Consider the following 18,166-nt stretch of genomic DNA (forward strand, 5'->3'; position numbering starts at 1 on the left):
GGACCGTTCGAGAGGTCTTAACCTCAGGTGGCAGCTGTTCTTATCACTTCTCAGCAGCCTGAGCTTATTTCTCCGAGATGTTCTGCAGGCTTTCCCCACTGAATTGAGAATTACATTGCTTGGGTGTTAAGAGAAATAACGTGCTTTCAGTCACAAGCGTGCCGAAGGTCTACTAAAGTGGAGAGAGGTTGAAATTGAAGAGCACCTGTAACCAGGAAATAGACTAATAGGGATGTTCCTTCTCTGGAGAGAGAGAGAAAGGCTACAGTTATCTGGGCAGCAGGTTGGTTGGCTGACAGTGGGTGATAGTGACACCTGCTGGAAATATGCCCTCATTAGACAGTGGTAGCATCTTTCTTTGCTATTCAGAAAGAGTTCCACAGAAATGTTTAGCTGGATTCCTATATGAAGTTCTCACCATGTGAGTCTTTCACACTGGTTTGTTTGCAGAGAGCTATTTATCAAGCACTGTGATCTGTTTGTGGGGAGGTAATAAGGCATTTTGTCAAGCAAGTGTCACCACCCCACACTTTCCGGCACATCTTCCTGTTCCTTTCCTTATCATAAAAAGTCCATTTGGGGAGAGATGTGGGTTTGTTGCACAAGAGCTCCAAATTCCGCTTTAATTGTGCACCCTGAATTGTATGGGATAACACTGAACCCCACCTCAAAATGGCGGCAGTCTGTAGTGGCACACTATGTCTCCAGACTCTTCTGTTAGAGTGCCAATGGGGGATCTTTTAGATAACTTTTTTTAAAGAATGCTTGACCTATGCAAATGGCAGGGATTATGTATGTCAGAGATAACAGGGGATGATAGAGACAGAGACAAAGAGAGAGAGAGAGAGAGAGAGAGAGAGAGAGAGAGAGAGAGAGAGAGAGAGAGAGAGAGAGATCAGCTGAATCTGTACATCAAGAGCAAGAAGGGATGCATTCTAGGCAAAGTGTGGTGTAGTGGTTAAGAGCGGTAGTCTCGTACTCTGGGGAACCGGGTTCGCATCCCCGTTCCTCCACATGCAGCTGCTGGGTGACCTTGGGCTAGTCATACTTCTCTGAAGTCTCTCAGCCCCACTCACCTCACAGAGTGTTCGTTGTGGGGGAGGAAGGGAAAGAAGAATGTTAGCCGCTTTGAGACTCCTTAAAGGGAGTGAAAGGCGGGATATCAAATCCAAACTCCTCTTCTTCAAATCCAAATCTTCTCTAAGTGCAGAAGCGAAGGCCATGCCCTCTCCGCTTCCACAAAGTATGCACCAAAATGCACGCCAGTGAGAGAGGGGCATTCTGGTGGCTGCAGAAGAGGTGGGGCATGCTGAGCCCCATCGCTTACACTTCCACCTCCTGAGTTGGGCACTTCATCCTGCCCCACAGGGTGCTGGCCTGCCACCTAAAATGCTTCCACCATCCGAATAATCTTCTCCTGCCCTGCCCTGCCCTGAAGATCTTGCACCCAGAGTCATAATCCTATCTACTTGTGAAACTTGAAACCTTCAAATTCAGTGCCCTGAGTCCAAGGCTTTTTCTTTCCAAACCTCGAAACCTTGCTTTGCCCCCAACGTATCAGCAAAACTCAAACTAGAATATCACCTTCTCCGGTGGAAGGATTCAGGCAACTTTTACAGCTGAGAGCCTGGCCCAGCACTATGTATATAACATCTGCTTTGAGGAGGGGAGACCTCCGTCCTGTGTGTCACCACAGCAGGGAAAATGCTTCTTTCCCCACTCTATGGCTCTCTGGGGGCCAGGAGGTCAGAAGGCTGGATCGAGATTTATGAGCTTCTCCCAGTAAAAGACTTCCCCAGATGAACTTTTTGCACTATTCTCTCCCCCTTATCCCTTCAGGTGAATGGGAAGATTTGAAACAAAGGTAGGCGGGTATGGCCGATACTGAAGAGCCCGTTTTTGACCTCTTGTTAACATGTTAAATTGACGCATGGGCAGGTGGCTCCTTGGCAAGTGAACAGCTCATTGTCTAGTCTTGGCCAATTGCACAGTAAGAGCTTTCCCCCTTCTTCATTTGTTTGAGCCAGAGGAAATCTTTCTGTGTAGGAAGCCAGTAGTCACATTTATTTAAACTTGTCTCTGGCCTTACAGTAGTGCTGCACACTTCTTCTTCTTATTTTTTAGATACCTGCACATGCTACAAGAAGAGAGCCGAGACCAAATTTACCTTGGATACTATGGGCAGAGCAATGTGTATGGAAAATTCTGCACCAAGGTAATACAAATCCTGTACTAGCCAAAGATGCATCCTGCATCTAGTATAAGTATTGTTTATTTTGCATTTCCATACTATTTTGCAAAATTTTAGCCTATTTCTACTAGTTCAAGGGGGTGTACAATGAGTTCTGCTCGTACTGGATTTTATTCCACAACTGAAATGTTTCACCAGACAGTGCCCTACCTGGCCTACCATGATTTTCATGATATCAATATTCTGAGAAGCTAGATGGTCCATTGGCCTGATGCTATAGGCTTATCTTCTGTTCTTAATGCTGGATGTCAGGGAGGAAGATTCTAGCCTACCCTTCTCCCTGACATGCTGGTTTTCTATGTGCAGTAATTTATTTGTTTTTCTGTATAGAGGAGCATTCAGTTCTGAGCATCTTCCTTGCACTCTGAAGTGACACAGTGTAGAAACATGTCTGGTTTACCAGAGAGAGATCAATTAAATGAGAGAGTCTGTACCTGTGCCATGTGCTGCTACCTGATGCACCAAATAAGCGTCCACCCGGTTGGGATACTGTATACATGCACACAGTGTATCATCTGGCAGGAAGTGGAAATCCCATACATTTCTTGGCCATTTGCACCTGAGCCAAGTCTAAATGCCAGTCCTAAAAATACAGCCTGGAAGCTGCAGCATGCTAACAACCTTCCTCGCTCCTGCCTCCCATCCATACACACTGCCTGCACCACCGGATTATTTTTGAATGAGGACACTTTCTTGAAAGTAACTTGAGGCTACACAGAAGCCATTCCCTTTTCTTTCATGTTCTTTGGTTGCTGTTGCTGTTGTTGCTTCATTCAAGCTGCAGGCAGACGTTAAGAATGCGGAAGGAGGAGAAGGGAGAAGTAGTCTCTGTCTAGGATTACATTGCTGTGTTGCTTCTTCTTCCTTTTGCATTGCCCAGTTTGGTTTTGTATATAAGCCACATTTGTCCTTGGTTAAGTTCTGCTTCCTGCAGGCTCGTCACTGAAACATGGAATTACTAATGTGTGAGGAGAAAAGGGCTTGGCGGTCCTTTGAATTATTAACTCTGGTGAAGAGCAGAAAGAATATAGGAAGGCTCAGGGGCTTGAGAGCCAAACCCAGAAGCTACTACTAGACCTATTTGAGTTCTACCTGCTCTGCCTCATATGTTTGGATGCAGTAATTCTTCTGAATACGAGTTGCTAGAAACTTCTGGAGGGCAGGGAGCTCTTTGGGCTCAGGCCCTGCCTGCAGGCTTCCCACAGGCCGCTGGCTGGCCACTGTGAGAACAAGGTGCTTGGCTAGATGGGCCATTGACCTGACCCACCAGGCTCTTCTTATGAGCAGTGCTGTTTTTGTGTGCAGAACAGAAAGCAGACATATACAGTACAATGAGCTGGTCTGGAAGTGCCTTGTGCTCAGACCACATGTATTTCGTTCCCTCCACAATTCTGAAAACGGAAAATGGGTGCATAAATGCCTCCTTATACCCACAGCTTGTTGTTCTTTGTAGTGCAATAATCTTTCCAGGCTTAAAAACCTAAGATCCTTTAACTGGAAATACCAAGCATTGAACCTGGTATTCCATGCATGTGAAGCAGGTGCTTTATATAACCAGAGAGGTAGGCCTCGTCCCAACTTGACAGTAGCAGCCAACTGCATGCAGTGCTGACTGACTGGCTCCTCATGATGTCACCAAGAATAAGGGAATTTCCCGCAAAAAGGAAGGTTGACAGCTATGATGGGTAATACACAGACATATCGGCCCCTACAAATTTTGCCTAATCCCCTTCTAAAGCCATTGCAATGAGAGGTCATTACCATAGCTTGTGTCAGCAAATTCCATTTTAAAAAATTGCACTGGCTTCTTAAAAGCCAGGTTTGCTTTAAGGGCTGGTTTCTGTTTGTTTAAACTCCATACAGTCTAGTAATGAGAGTTCAGAAGGGCCATTTTCACTCCATTTGCACTAAGAAGCCATCATGAACACTACCAGTTACCACTTGCACAGGGTATAAGGGTGAAAATACTCAAAAATTCTAGCATTCAAATGGGGGAAGGACATTTTCTATTGGAAATTTGGCAGGATTCCTGCATTACAGGGGATTGGACTTCATGAGCCTTGAGGTCCCAACTACAATTCTATATTTTACTCCTCTCCCTCACTGCAAAAAGAACCCATCCAATGGAATCTTACCCTTATCACTGCTTTTAAATCCCTCTCATAGCTGAAATAGATGTCGCCACTAGAGGGCACCCAGTATCACCTAGCATAGGCATCTAGCCAGAAATCACAAGATTTTGGATTATATAGCGAAGGTGGGAAACCTCTTGGTATACTCAGAAGACAAGTTGAAAGGAAAGGCCCAAGTGGAACAAATGTGGCACTTGATGCATACAAACCCTCATGCCCTTACATATTTAAAAGGCATGTGGAAACCTGCCCCAAATCCGATTACATCTGAGGATTAAGGGGATGAGGCATGTGAGCCAGTAAACTCCTGCTTCCAATCTCCCTTTCAGCTGCAGACTTACTGGGTCCCTCTCACCCACTGTCTGCTTCCTCCAGTCCGTAATATGGGAATAATATATTATTGGCCTTCCTTCTAGGGTTTTTACAACTGGGGAAAACGGGGCTCTTAAGGAAAGCGCCACATAAGTAGCTTCGCTGGTTTCGATGGGATTTAAGGAAATATGCTCATGGTCTTCCTCTCAGACACAATAGCAGCAGGTGGATCTGAGTCTAGGCAGCTGCCCTTCACAGCAGCTGAGCGAGATTCCTGAGGATGGGAGAGTTAGGGAGCTCACTGTGGCTTCCAGGCCTCTTGACTCCATTCATCTGGGACAGCTTCACGCCCGGACAGCTCAGATAACTACCTTGGGGATTTGCCTTAAGGATCGTTCTAATCCTGCACTGCCCTGTCCTATACAAACTTCTCAAATTCCCAGCAAATGGAGGGTGAGCTTTATGTTGTCGTTGACTGGCAAGTGGCTTGGAGCGGAAAGCCACTTGTCTGTTTTTTCTGGGATGGGGCCGATTTCATATGAGTCTATTCTCAGCCAGTAGACATCCCAGACTCCCTTAAGAATAAATGGGCTCTTTAATCAGGACTGTCCTATTTGATCATATTAAGGAAATGCCCCCATGAGCTGCAATTCACCCATGCTGTGTGGCAAGCTCTGCATGGATCTGCCTCTCCATCACTGCCTTGCATAGAAGCCTCTTGCTTAGCATTCCCCACCCCTGACTAAACCTCCAACAATGGGGCCATTGGCATCTTTGATTCATTACAACAGAATCCTCATTGCTAAAACTTTGGTGGTATGTTTCGAAAGGGGAGACAGAAAAATCTCTTTCTGGATTTCCAAATATCTGCACTTGCCCACGTAGTACAGAGCATATGGGTTGGCTTGCTTAATATAGGTGACTCTCAGCTTAAGCTGGGGCTACATTCCGGGGATAGCACCTAAAGCCAAAATTGGGTAGAGTCAAGACATGTTGGGTTCAATGGCAGGTGGAACTGCTAAAATCTATTTTCCTGGACGCCCACCCCCTTTTGTTTATTTTTTTGCCAAGCACCTAAAGCTGAATGCACACGAGTTAAATGTGTGTAAGTTGAGAGTTACCGGTAATTCAGTTTAAGGCACAACTTTATATCTTCCTTCACTTCTCTGTGCTGTTTGGAGACCCATTCAAGTGTGAACATCTTCTATAAGTGGTATAAGTTGTTCTCCTCCTCCGCTCCTCCGCTCCATGGTCTTCCAGCTGTATTTTTTTCTGATGGATAGTTTAAGTATTTTAAGCACTTCCAGTCATGTTAGTCAGTTGCAGAGAGGCAGGGAAGAAGTATTGTGTCACCTTGAAGATCAGCAGATGTATTGTGGCATAATATTTCGTTGACTCAGTGGTACACTGACACAATTTTAGATTATGGATTTAACAGTCTTATAGAGCAGCCTGTGGCTCTTTCAGTGGCCATGTGTATTCCTTCGCTTACATCCAAATGTGGTAAACCAGTCCTGTTGCCTTTGAGGGCTCTTGTGCTCCTTCTGTGGAGTGGGGTCTTGATGTCTGCCTCATTCCCCTGCTCTGAAAGCACAGCTGTGTGGACTAAATGCATGGGATATTGTCCTCATGTCACAAATGCACATGCTCACATTCATTCAGCATATAGAGAAAAAGTGGAATCAAAGAACCACAAAATAGGTGTGCAGTCTAATTTTATGCATGCATACATACACAGCATGGCCTCTGATAAACACACACACGCACATATCGCCCTAGCACAAAGAGAGCACCTCATGTAAATAACAAACTGGCTCTGTTCCACAAAGGCCTTATGACACATACAGACGGGGGAGAAATTTGGTTTGCATTTCATTGCATATCAACCTAATTTGCACTTCTTGAAACAATGTGCAAACTGAAATACAGCCAGTGCATTTAAAAAAAAAAGTTTTGGGGTACTCTCATTTTCCTACTCATATTGAAATACTGCCCCTGAATGAGGCCAAACTTAGATTCACAAAATGTTTAGGGGTATGCGTTCCCCTGCATCCCCCCAGAAAAAGCACTGAATACAGCTATCCTTCAAAATTCACACTTCTCCAAATTTTGTGGTGCAGTTTTTCGAACAAAAAAATGTGTACATACTGCATGTATTAGGGGAAAGAGTCACCAGAAAGGCATAGATTAGTAAAATGCATTACATTGCTTGCAAAAATGTGTATATTAAGGGAAATCACATACAGAAATGTGTGTATTTGGAGGAACATGCACTAAAATGTTGACAAATTATCATGAGGACTTTAAAAAATTGTAAATGATGCAGAATTAAAGAATGGAAAATTGAGAAACCAAGAGAAACCAAAACTGACATATTTTATGCATCCATAATGCTACATGAGTTTTTGTTGTTTATATTTTAGGGGATGGTAAGAGCATTGAAACAGCAGGGTAAACACACAAAAACTAATTAATTTATTCTGGCAATAGGTGCCTGCCTGGTTTATTTAGCATAAAACAACTTGTTTTAAAGAGCAGGTTTTTAGGGTGTTCATTTAAAGCCTTGGCCAAGTGTTATTAGTATGTCTGGCAGGCTGGGCTGGAGGAGCTTCTGACAGCCGAGAGAACGAAACAATAGGCCTCTGTAATCGGGAGCTTCGACGTATGGTTCTTGGGGCTGCCGAGGCTGCCGGCAGGACACGTACAGCTGCTGCGGATCCAGAAGAAGGGCCAGGAGCTGAAGGGAAATTAATGATGATGAGGGAAGTCCATCACTCTGCACACTGGTCCAAGAGATTAATGCCTCCTAGATGAGAAGCAGTATAATGCAAAAGTTCAGGACGAGACAGTAAGGAGCTGAAAGGGAAGAGCCATAAATAAGGCAAGGAAAATAAAACAGAAAGGAAGCTGGCAAAAAATAAATACCTGCACTTTGACAGTGAAATATACAGGCAGGCCTGTGGGAGCAAAATAGGGGTGGGGGGGTAGGGGTGATGGGCTGCTTCCTGAAAATGGAATGGGAGATCAGGAGTCCTGCCAGCCTTGTGGAGTATGCAACAGAACAGACGGGCCATTAAGACATAGGACTTGTTCTCTCTCCTAAGGCCTCGCTGTTGTCGAGCTGTAGCACCCTGCTTGTGGTTAACGCTTAGCTGGAATGAAATATTCAACGCAGCAACAGAGAAATTAAAATAATAATTTATTTGTCAGACAAATAAATGAGAGGCTCAGTGGTATATGGTTACCAAGCTCTGGCCTGCCTCCTGCCATTATGGCCAGCACTTATATTCCCTTAATCCAGCCCCCTTTGCTCCTCCTTGGGCTGCCTCTGTTCAATCAGCCTGGTTGGATTTCCTATTGGCTGATTGCTATAACTAATCACAAAAAGATACACCCATATCCTCCTGTCCTTATAAGGGAGACAAAGAGCTATATATAAATGACAAATAAGTAATAATATATCTTACATGGAATCTTAATTACCAGCTCACCTCTTGCCCTCCTTGCCCTATTGCCTTCTAAAACAAATGGTTAATCTTACATTTTTATCTTCAAGGATCTTGAGTTAATCATCATTGAAAGATCTCCTTCATTTGAGGGTCTTTTAAACAAATGCCTGACAACTATATATCAGGAGTGTTGATGGCGTCTCCTGTCTGGCAAGGGGGGCTAGGCTCATTTGCCCCTCTGGTCTCCTATTGCAATATGACTCTATGAATCTAGCATTTCTTAAATCCTTTGCATAATTACATTTAAGCCAATATATTTAAGCTAATATATTTCATACATTATCATAGGTAGCCTTTTAAAAGAATAAAACCTTTGTAAAGTAAAAGGAAGGAACAGTTTACAGCCTCAAAATAAAAAGTGAAGAAAAAAGTCTCTTCCCCTGTTTACACTCCCCCCCCCCTTCTCCAGCCAGTTGTTTTCAAAACCATTTGCTCTTGGCCTTTTACCCTGTGGCTCAAGTTTAAGAAAGGCCCATGGTATCATTTTACTATTTGCCCATTCCTAATTGTGTTTTCTCAGCCTGCAAGGGCAGTGTATGTAATTCCCCCTTTTTATGACTTTGAGAATTGTTTTTCCTGCTATAAATCGGGGGGGGGGGGCCTTGTTCAGGAGGAAAACATTGCCAAGGTTCCTCTGCCTGGCATGAAACATTTGAAAATCTAAGCCCATTTAATTTAGGAACCTGATCAAGATATAAGCCAATATAAGTCTTGATTAAAAATGCAGTCTATATTCAGATGCCACAGAGCCATGTGAGACTTTCGCACAAATAGATGCCAAGGCTATTGAAGACAAGGAGCAGAACAAGCAGCACTTTGTCCTGGCTTCCCTCCTGCTCCCCACCTTACATGCAACTGTCCCAGGAGTTTGGTGGGGCAGTTTGTACATGGCGGTTTACATCACTCAAGAGATGTGCAGCTGAAGGTGTGAACGGTCTCCCTGGAGCAGCAGTGGGCTCCTTCCAGCAACCCGTTTATTGAGCATTCATCCTGATTTGATTGCACATGGAGGTTAGGCAATGCCCTGTCTTTACTGAGATTCGTTTCTGCATTACCACCATCCCCTAAAATATGCAGCCACAGAGGATTGTCGGATGTGTTGCTTTCTAAGTTTGCGCACCTGCCTAGCCAGTGCTCTGTGTAACCTGTCCATGTAGATGCTCCAGAATCCTTTGCAAAATGCAGTAGTTCTGCAGTGGATGCCTTGGAGTTCCCTGATGTGTAGAAAATGTTATCTTCAAAGTGTACACTCTGGAAGCAACTACCTTAGAGAGCCAGAGATCACATTGGGATCTGCAAATCTGAGCAATAATTTGTATGGCCCAAGAGAAGGCCACACGGCAAGAAGCAGGAGCCATTTCCATCTTTTTTATTATTCGTCGTATTATTTAAACACATCGTTTCCTTTCGGCTTGCTTTCAATCTGCCAAGGCACATCTTCGTCACAAGAAAAACTGACATTGCAAATGAATGGACGGATCGCTTCAGGTTCGGAGATGCAGTTTGCATAAGCACCCCTCAAAGTTTTTCTGAACCTCATCCAAACTCTCTGAAACTGCAGAAATAAGCAAAGAATGTTGCCAGATTTCCCCCTAGAGTTTTGGTGCTTCCTGCTTCTTCTTGGAAATATTACAAAAACAGAAGAGCTTTCCTCTAAGGGACGAAATCTATAGTTATTTCTGATCTCCCCTTAGTTTCCTAACTAGTGTTTCTTCTCTATTTGGACCATTTCTTTTGAAGAATGTAAAAGCAAAAATGACAAAATCCAGGGCATTTTTAAAGGGGAGAGGCCCTTCTTCAGCTCTCTTATCAGCCAGGCCCACACCATATATTTAAGGCACACAGCTTCCCCCAAAGGATCCTTGGAACTGGAGCTGATTACAGGTACTAGGAATTGTAGCTCTTGAGGGTCCCTTGGAGGAAGCCACATGCTTTAAATAGAGTTTTAATAATAATAATAATAATAATAATAATAATAATAATAATAATAATGTGGGGGGTGTGGACATGAAGTTATAGAATGTGGTTCCATAAGCGATTACCAGGACAAATTAAAACACTTGTTGCTAGAGTTTCAAGGGGATGACAAGTCATACTTCAGAGTCATCAGGACTTGCTACCATTTTGCCATCCCCATGGCCACCAATAAGAGCACTAACATCATTAGCCTTTAAAATTGAGCTGCCATAATGTCCAGAATTTCCTGGACATAGCTGGGATTCTTCCGCCAAAAATAGTGTCCAGGCAGAATTTGCAAAAATCAGCCAAAATGTCCGGGAAAACCCGGTACATGCCAACGCATGTCAGAAGTGTAGATTTGTTGGCAAATTTCCGTAAAAATAATTTCGTTTCAAAAAGTTCATTAAAAAATTGCAACCCTACTTTAAAAGGCTTTAAGAAGAAGAAAAAGGGGCTTTTCTAATTCACTGATGGGAGGAGAATTAATTGCTAGCAGGCTACTGTCACCAGCAATTGTGTTAAGTTGTCAGAGTATTTTGAGGGGTGAGAGAAGTGATGTAGTTTGCGAGCATATAAATGCGCTTCTTAGCATAGTCTGTGGGTGGAGAGGCAAAATACTGGCAAAACTCAAGGAGCCTTGGGTTATGGGCCCAACTCCAATATGTGTGGGTGGGTGGTATTCAATAACACCACAGGTTGTGTGTTTTCCCCCTCCCCACTTCCAGCTTTTTTATTTTCCCTGCTGAAATCTGGTATGAAACTGCTGCTACTGTTAGTCCAACAGATTAAATGGTCCAAATCACTTCTTTTCCCTCTGATGCCTGGGAGAAGTGAGGGGTTGTAAACCAAGGGTTCAGATTACAGAATTCCAGCAACTTTACCACAATTTGAGAGGTTTTTTCCCTAGCCCTTTCCATTGGACGAAGTCAACCTAAGAAAATGTTGAGGCTTTTCTAATCTCTATATACTATCATTTGCCACCAAACACTAGTGACAAGTCATCATTTTGCAGTATTTTCATTCCTCAGTCTCTCCCATCTGCTGGCTCTTCTTTCATGCTATTCCCCTCCACCCCCCACATCCTTGGATTTAGGATTTATTTTGTTTTTTGAAAGAAAAGGAGAGCTGTTTGTACTTCTGTTGTGTGCCCCTAGCAATTCTACCCGCTTCTATGTTTTTGTGAAAACGTGGAGCAGTTGCCTGTGATTTACTGCAGTGTTAACAAAAATGTCAGAGCTTGGGAGCGTCGTAAGAACGGATGTGCTGGCAGCCTGCCTGGACAAACACACTAAAAGTCAATCCCAGATTGGATACTTGAGGAATTAGTGTCTGTACAAAGATGCTTTAAATACGGAGAGAAAGATGTGGATTTTTACAAGGGAGGCTTGAAAAGTTCCTCGGAGCAATTTAACATATGCCACTGAGCTGAAGACTGCACCTGCCTCTCCTGCTTATTGGAAGCCTGACTCCTGTTCCTTGTTGGAGCAAGCCTCCTCTTCACTGCTTTCCCTAGTTCTCATTCTGAGAAATAAAACAAATCCCCTGGTCCTGTTTGTTCCTCCCCTCCCACAATGAATCTGCTTTAAACCTAAGGAATGGTCTTCCCTATGCGTTGACTGCACTTGAGAGCCAATTACAGGTGGCTGTGACAGGCCTCCAAACTGCCATGGGGAGCCAAAGTGTTCCATGTCTTGAAGCAGTGTCTATCAATGTTTCTCACACTTGGATCCCCAGATGTTGTTGGACTACAACTCCCATTGTCCCTAGCTAACAGGACCAAAGGTCAGGGATGATGGGACTTGTAGTCCAACAACAGCCAGGGACCCAAGGGTGAGAAACACTGATAGACTGACAGACATTTCTCTTGGCCTAGGGATATTTCAATGTACAAGGAATACACTTTTTGTGATCTGTTGCGTAAAATGTGATAAATTACTTATAGAAGAGGCAGGGGAACCTTTTCAGGATTTTGTTCCCTTTGGGACCTTTGGGAGAGGGAGTAGCATGTCAGTGGTTGGTGGGGCCAGAGGCAAAAGTGGGTGGAACAATTAAAGTACATTTTGCCTTGGTGTACTGGGCTATGCTCTACACATTCTGACACACCCCTCACTAACCTCCATACAGGAATGCAAGAAGCATGATCAGAGTTCAGGGATGCATTGCAGCCAGGCAAAACTACTTAAGGAGGTTTCCAGAGAAGCCAGTAGGGGATGTGACTAGGTAGGGTGGGGGCTAACTTTCAGAGAGTGCTTAGGGCCAGATGGAAAGGTTTAGAGGGCCACATTCAGCTCCCCAGCCTGAGCTTCCCCACCTATATATGGGAAACAATTAGGATACTAGCCTATGATCCCTGGGAGGGTGTGCCAGGAGCCATTGAATGTTGCATATTAGTCTTTTGCGCATACAGAATCCTTGTGCATACTTCAAGAATGTGGATGGAAAGGCTGTGATGTGCACCCTGTGCCCTCCCCATATCTGCTCTGGAGAGATGAGGGGACACCTAGAACAGATTTAGGGGGTGTGCAGCGGGGAGGGAGAAGGGAAATTCCAGTACTCAAGTATTTCTCAGCACTACCTTGGATACAGCCCAGGATGTCCCCCTGAGATAGGTTCATTAACGTGTAAACCTTGGCATCAGTTTGGAGGGCATTCAAAATTTTGGGATTATGAAGCTCCCTGAGATTGATGGGGCTTCCTCCCTAGCAGGTGTGTTTAGGATTCCAGCTTCAGCCATACAAAGATACCATTTTTGATATGTAAGAAGGTGGTGGTGGTTTTTAACTGAGCAAAGGGAAGTTATTGCTGTAGCTGATTAAGCATTAGAACGGTTGCTATGAAGTTAAATGCTTGCTCCGACTAAAATTGAGGTTCATTTGCCCTCACAATTTCAAGTGAAGACGGATCCCAATGATGGATCGTAAAAGGGACAAAGAACTGGGTGGCAGTTCACAGGGTAAGACGAGTGTCAGTGGAACAGTCTGTCAGTAGAGCAGAAAGCTACAATTAGTGTTTCCCCAGGGGGCGTGCCGACTGACGAAAGCAAGGAGTGTTGTCAGTCAAAATTGAGTTGTGTTGGCAGAGTTATGTCTTGGGAGCTTTCGAGTAGAAAAAGGGATGTGAACCTGCACAACACTTGTCTATGGAGAGATGGAGAGAGAGAGAGAGAGAGAGAGAGAGAGAGAGAGAGAGAGAGAGAGAGAGAGAGAGAGTTAATTCGTGAAATATTAGCCTGCCTAATAAATTAGAAAAATGCATAGTATTTCCTCCTCTGCAGTGATCCTGTCCCAGGCCTTTTATTATTTGGAACATTTCTTCCACGCACAACTAAATGTTTGTCCATCCCACACAACAATTGCTACTCTCTGAACATTCTGGAATTGCCATTTGCTGACATCTCCAATGCTCAGCCCTGGAACTCCTATTTGGTATGAGTTGCTGTATCTGTACCTGCGGGTTTTCTAAAGGTTAATCTCCCCTCTGACGTTTCTGCTGTACAGATTTCTTCAAAGTTGTCCATTTGCAGGCCTGCACTGAAGGGGGTGGTGGGGTGACCTGTGCCAAGCTAGGCATTCTCTGGCAGTGTCCCGGCAATGTTCCTTTTTCACTGCCAAAGAAAATGGAGGGGGGAGGAGGAGGGAGGAAATGCTGAAGCCATAAAGAATACTGGAGAACTTGTCACATTCAATCTTCCTTTTTGAGCAGAAGGGTTCCCATGAATGAAATCACTGAACATAACAAAGTTTGAAAAGTGAGCAACAGCAGAGGATTTTGGTTGTGTTCACAGTTCTTGTGGAAGTATTGCAAATCAATGGAGGCTTTAAGGATAGCCATTCAATTTAATATATTTCCCCCTCAAAGCAGAAATATATGAGAAGAGACTTTGTGCATGCATGCACCTAAGCACCCACCCAAAAACACCACCCACACATTCACCTTCTTTATGGTCTGCACTCTAAGTCAGGGATGGGGAACCACTGGACCCTCCAGATGTTGTTGGACTACACCTCCCATCAAACCTGATTATAGGCATGCTGGCTAGGACTGATGGGAGTTGGCCTCCAAGAACGTCTTGAGGGCCACCAGCAGCCTAGCCCAGCTCTAAATGATTACGCAGAACATATCGTATTTTAGTGTTCATAACAAGGGGCAAGAGACCAGTATGGCTTTCCATTCTTGGTATGCAGAATTTCTACATACATAATGCAGTAATGGGCAGCATGCTGGGGAAAGCAATGCACACCTGACCTCCTGACACCTGAGTCGCTGCTGCTTACCAGGAAGGGGAGGGACAAGGGAGTGGGGAGGTTGGCATGTTGCAGACGCACTGGTGGAGCCAACCTGACACTCCTGCAGATGCATTTGCATCACACAGACTTCCTCACTGCCTCTCCCCTTCTATTCCCGGAAAGCGACAGTGACTCAGATGTTGGGAGGTCAGGTGAGCACTACCACCTCACTGTGGTGTCTGCTACTGATGCAATGTAAAAGGAAGTGAGCAGCTGTCAAGCATAATATTAGGAAAATGTGACTTTCCCTGCTGCCAAACCTGCACGGGTGCTGATGTAAGCTAGTCCTGGGCTGCTGCATTATGCACCAATTCCCCTCAATCCCATTTTGTCAAAACACCCCCACCTTCCTCTTCCAGCAGCTTTGGGGAATGATTTCCCTAATCTTGAGATATATTTTCCCAGTCATACACTAGTTACTTACCTTGACATCCTCCTCAACAGCTAGATAGATGGATAGACTGGTAGATATTTACATTGAAGGCAGCTTATATTTGAAAGCACTAGAGACAAGCTGACATTATATGCTGAGGAAAGCTCGATATTTATTTGCCTTGGTTCGGAGTTACAAGGAACAGCATATGAGGTTTATTTTTTCATAACAGGCCTTTCGGCAGTGTTTTCTCAGATGGTGGTTTACAGTCAAGGGGAGCTGATCGTCCTTTGGATGGGTGAAAGGTGCTTCTTCATCTCCAACACTCCTATAACAGTAATTGACAGCAAGGATATCTGCCCCCCACTCCCCCCCCCTCGGTTATCCTGTCTTTTGACTTTCTTTGGCAGTAGCTGCCTTGGATTCCGGCTCCTCTGGACCTCCTAGGGGTTTTCAGTTGTGTGGGAGTACTCATTCTCAGGTGTTAGCAGAAAATGAAAACATGGGCTGTGTTTACATTTGGCTAGACAGTCTATCCACCTGCCTAGACGTAACCAGAGAACCGTTTCTCGTGACCGCAGGGTTTTCTTCTGCCCAGCAGGAATCATCTGTCTCTTTAATGGCTTATCCACACAGACAAGGAGGGAAACCGTTCCAAACCTGGGGAAGTGCTGAATCTGGGTATGTAAAAGAGGAGGCACACAGTCACCATGTCTGAGAATCAGAATGTGTTTTTCACCTCTAACAATATAACTGCTGAAGGTCCTCAGCAAAAACCATAGAGGCTCTCCATAGAGTACCCGGTACTCCAAATAAAGAAACATAACTAGCATCAGAGAACAAATCTACTGAGTGGTGGCGAGATCTGGGTAGGCCTGGACTCTGAAAAACTTACTTTCCAGGTCTATCCCTCTGCTAATTCATGTTTATCTACAGGTGGCCCCAGTATCAAGATCTCTTTCTACTCACTGCTATATCTGTATGACGGACAGATGAGAACAGCCTCATAAATGTATTGATTCCACAACCCACCATCTTGCCTTGATTTTGGACGCACACAAACACACAACCAGGTGACCTCTATGATTTAGAGACAGAGAAAAAATCTGATCACCTGTCACCTTCCAGATGTGAAGAGAACCTCCGCAGCATGATGCTGTATGTGTGTTTATGGTTTTTCCAACCTGCCATTCATCGCAAGATCCCTTGAGTACAAGACTGTTAAAACACAACAATAAAAGGCAATAAAACCAAAATCATGTATACAATAAACATTAAAATCAACATAAATGATCAGCATCAATACACTACCGCCGTAGTCTCCTTTGGGAGGAAGGGCTGAATACAGCCTGTTGAATTCTGCCTGTTACAGTTTTCAGACCACTTATTATAAGAACACACTTCTGACCTCAGACTTGCAGTTAACTCCATTGGGAAAGGAAGACTGTACTCCTTAATGGGAATAACAAATTGCCAAAGGCAGGGCGGACAGATGGAATCTCGGAATGAGTCACAGAACAGTAGTCGCCCTTCCATGCCTGTCTGTGGCTTTGCTCGGAAGCTGATCTGTTATTTAGAAGCCCCATGGTACTGCTACTGGGGCTTCAATAGCAGGGAGGGGCAATTTATAATTATATCCTGTGTCATCTTCAGGGTAGATGTTGAAACCATGCGTACTGCCGCTGCAAATTTAAAGGACACAAATTTGATCATACTTCAAAAGATCTTAGAATCAATTCCAAGGAATTGTTTTTATTATTTGTTCTTTGTGAATCGAGCTGCCTCTCATTCCATTTCAGCCATAACCTCTTGGGTGTCAAAAGAAACCCCACTTTGTGTAACAGCTAATCATTGCGATCTGTGGAGCACACTTGGCCAGCTTTATTCAATTAGTTGCTAGGCAAGTGAAAAGTCCCAGGCCTGTTAATCCCTATCACATATTGCAGGGGTGGGGAATCTCTTTCAGCCCAAAGGGCCACATTCTCTTTCGGCCAACCTCCTGAGGGCCACATAGCAATTGTGGGCAGATCCAGAGGCAAAAGTTGGCGGAGGAACAAATTGCAGTAGGCTAATTCCTGTGCAGGCCTCTCCATTCTCCATCCAGACAAGCAAGAATTCAGGGACACATTCTAATCAGTACAAAGATTTGGGGTGCGAAACAGGAGGGGTGCAGCCTGGGGGAGTGCGCCAAGGGCCAGATGGGGAGGTCTGGAGGGCTATATTTGGTTCCTAGGCCTGAGTTTCCCTGCGCCTGGCATGTTAAGATGGGTTCCACCAATGTTATTTGAGTTTCGATACGATTTTAACATCTTGCTTTTAACTTTATCTCAATAAAAAGAAGTTATTGACAAACTTAGAAAACCAAAGACCTAGCATTACTTTCAGATCAAGATTTTTAAGCTATGTTCTTAATGCAAATACCTTTCAGGCATTCGTGCTTTTTGCCTGTTATTCAACGTTTTGCTTGGTCTCTAGCTCCAAATAAATCCTGAAGATAAGCAAAAGATTGAAGAGGCATCACTTGTGGTGTGATCCTGCTCTCACAACACACTATAGGCATATGTTCTAGTAAACATATACTAAATCAGTTGCAGCTCTGCCATGTCCCTCATGCTCACCTTTGTGTGGGAGGTGGGGCTTTTTTTTCTTATATTTTCACCCTTTGTGCCAAAACCTGAACAACTACTGTATTTTTAAAAACAGTTGAAAAAACTGCTATTGAGAGTGATGTGTCAGTGACATCGTTGATACTAGCCAATGGGTAACCTTCCAAACTAGCTTTACCTGTCCAAACTGACTGTGCTGGAAATGTAGAGGGCCTTTTTTTTTTTTTTTGAGATTGCACTGGGACAGAAAGTATATTTATATTTAATGTGGTAAGAGGGCACTTTTGAAACCAGCCGTCTTTCCCCAATTCACACAGCCCACGAATATTGCATAAGTCTTCATCTTAAGACAAGTCTCAAGACGACTAGTGTGATATTGTTTTACCATCTCTAAATGGCTTGGGGCTTCCCAACCAAGTGCGGGGATCCCAACAATCTATTTAGTAACTTCACAGTCAGCTAGATACTGCCAGTCATTTCATGCTGCCTTCCTCATTTCTGCCAGGAAATGAATTCTGTGGCTACACATTCCCCCTCCTCCGCTCCTGATGATTATTCCACACATGGTTACTAAGTGCTGAAAGACAGCTCCTCCTACAGGCACTTAAGGACCGTCCTACAGTATATGGTGTTTAACTCTTCAAAACAGTCAGAGGGATAGCAAGAGGGATCATTACATGATAAACTTTAGGACCACCAGGTTGCAACCCAAATAAACATCCATGTAAATGGGGATAG

General features: G+C 44.2%; 1 long non-coding RNA gene across 1 annotated transcript; it reads right to left on the reverse strand.

The window, feature by feature from the left end:
• Positions 1-15,197: 15,197 nt before the first annotated feature.
• LOC309370957 lies at positions 15,198-16,040 on the reverse strand. Its single transcript, XR_014168763.1, has 2 exons — positions 15,944-16,040; positions 15,198-15,499 (listed from the first exon to the last, which is right to left on the reverse strand). It is a non-coding gene; the product is annotated as an uncharacterized lncRNA (long non-coding RNA).
• Between the last annotated feature and the right edge of the window lie 2,126 nt (positions 16,041-18,166).

Source organism: Podarcis melisellensis (assembly GCF_964234715.1).
Source record: "Podarcis melisellensis genome assembly, chromosome: 5".
In the NCBI taxonomy this organism is placed as follows: Eukaryota; Metazoa; Chordata; class Lepidosauria; order Squamata; family Lacertidae; genus Podarcis; species Podarcis melisellensis.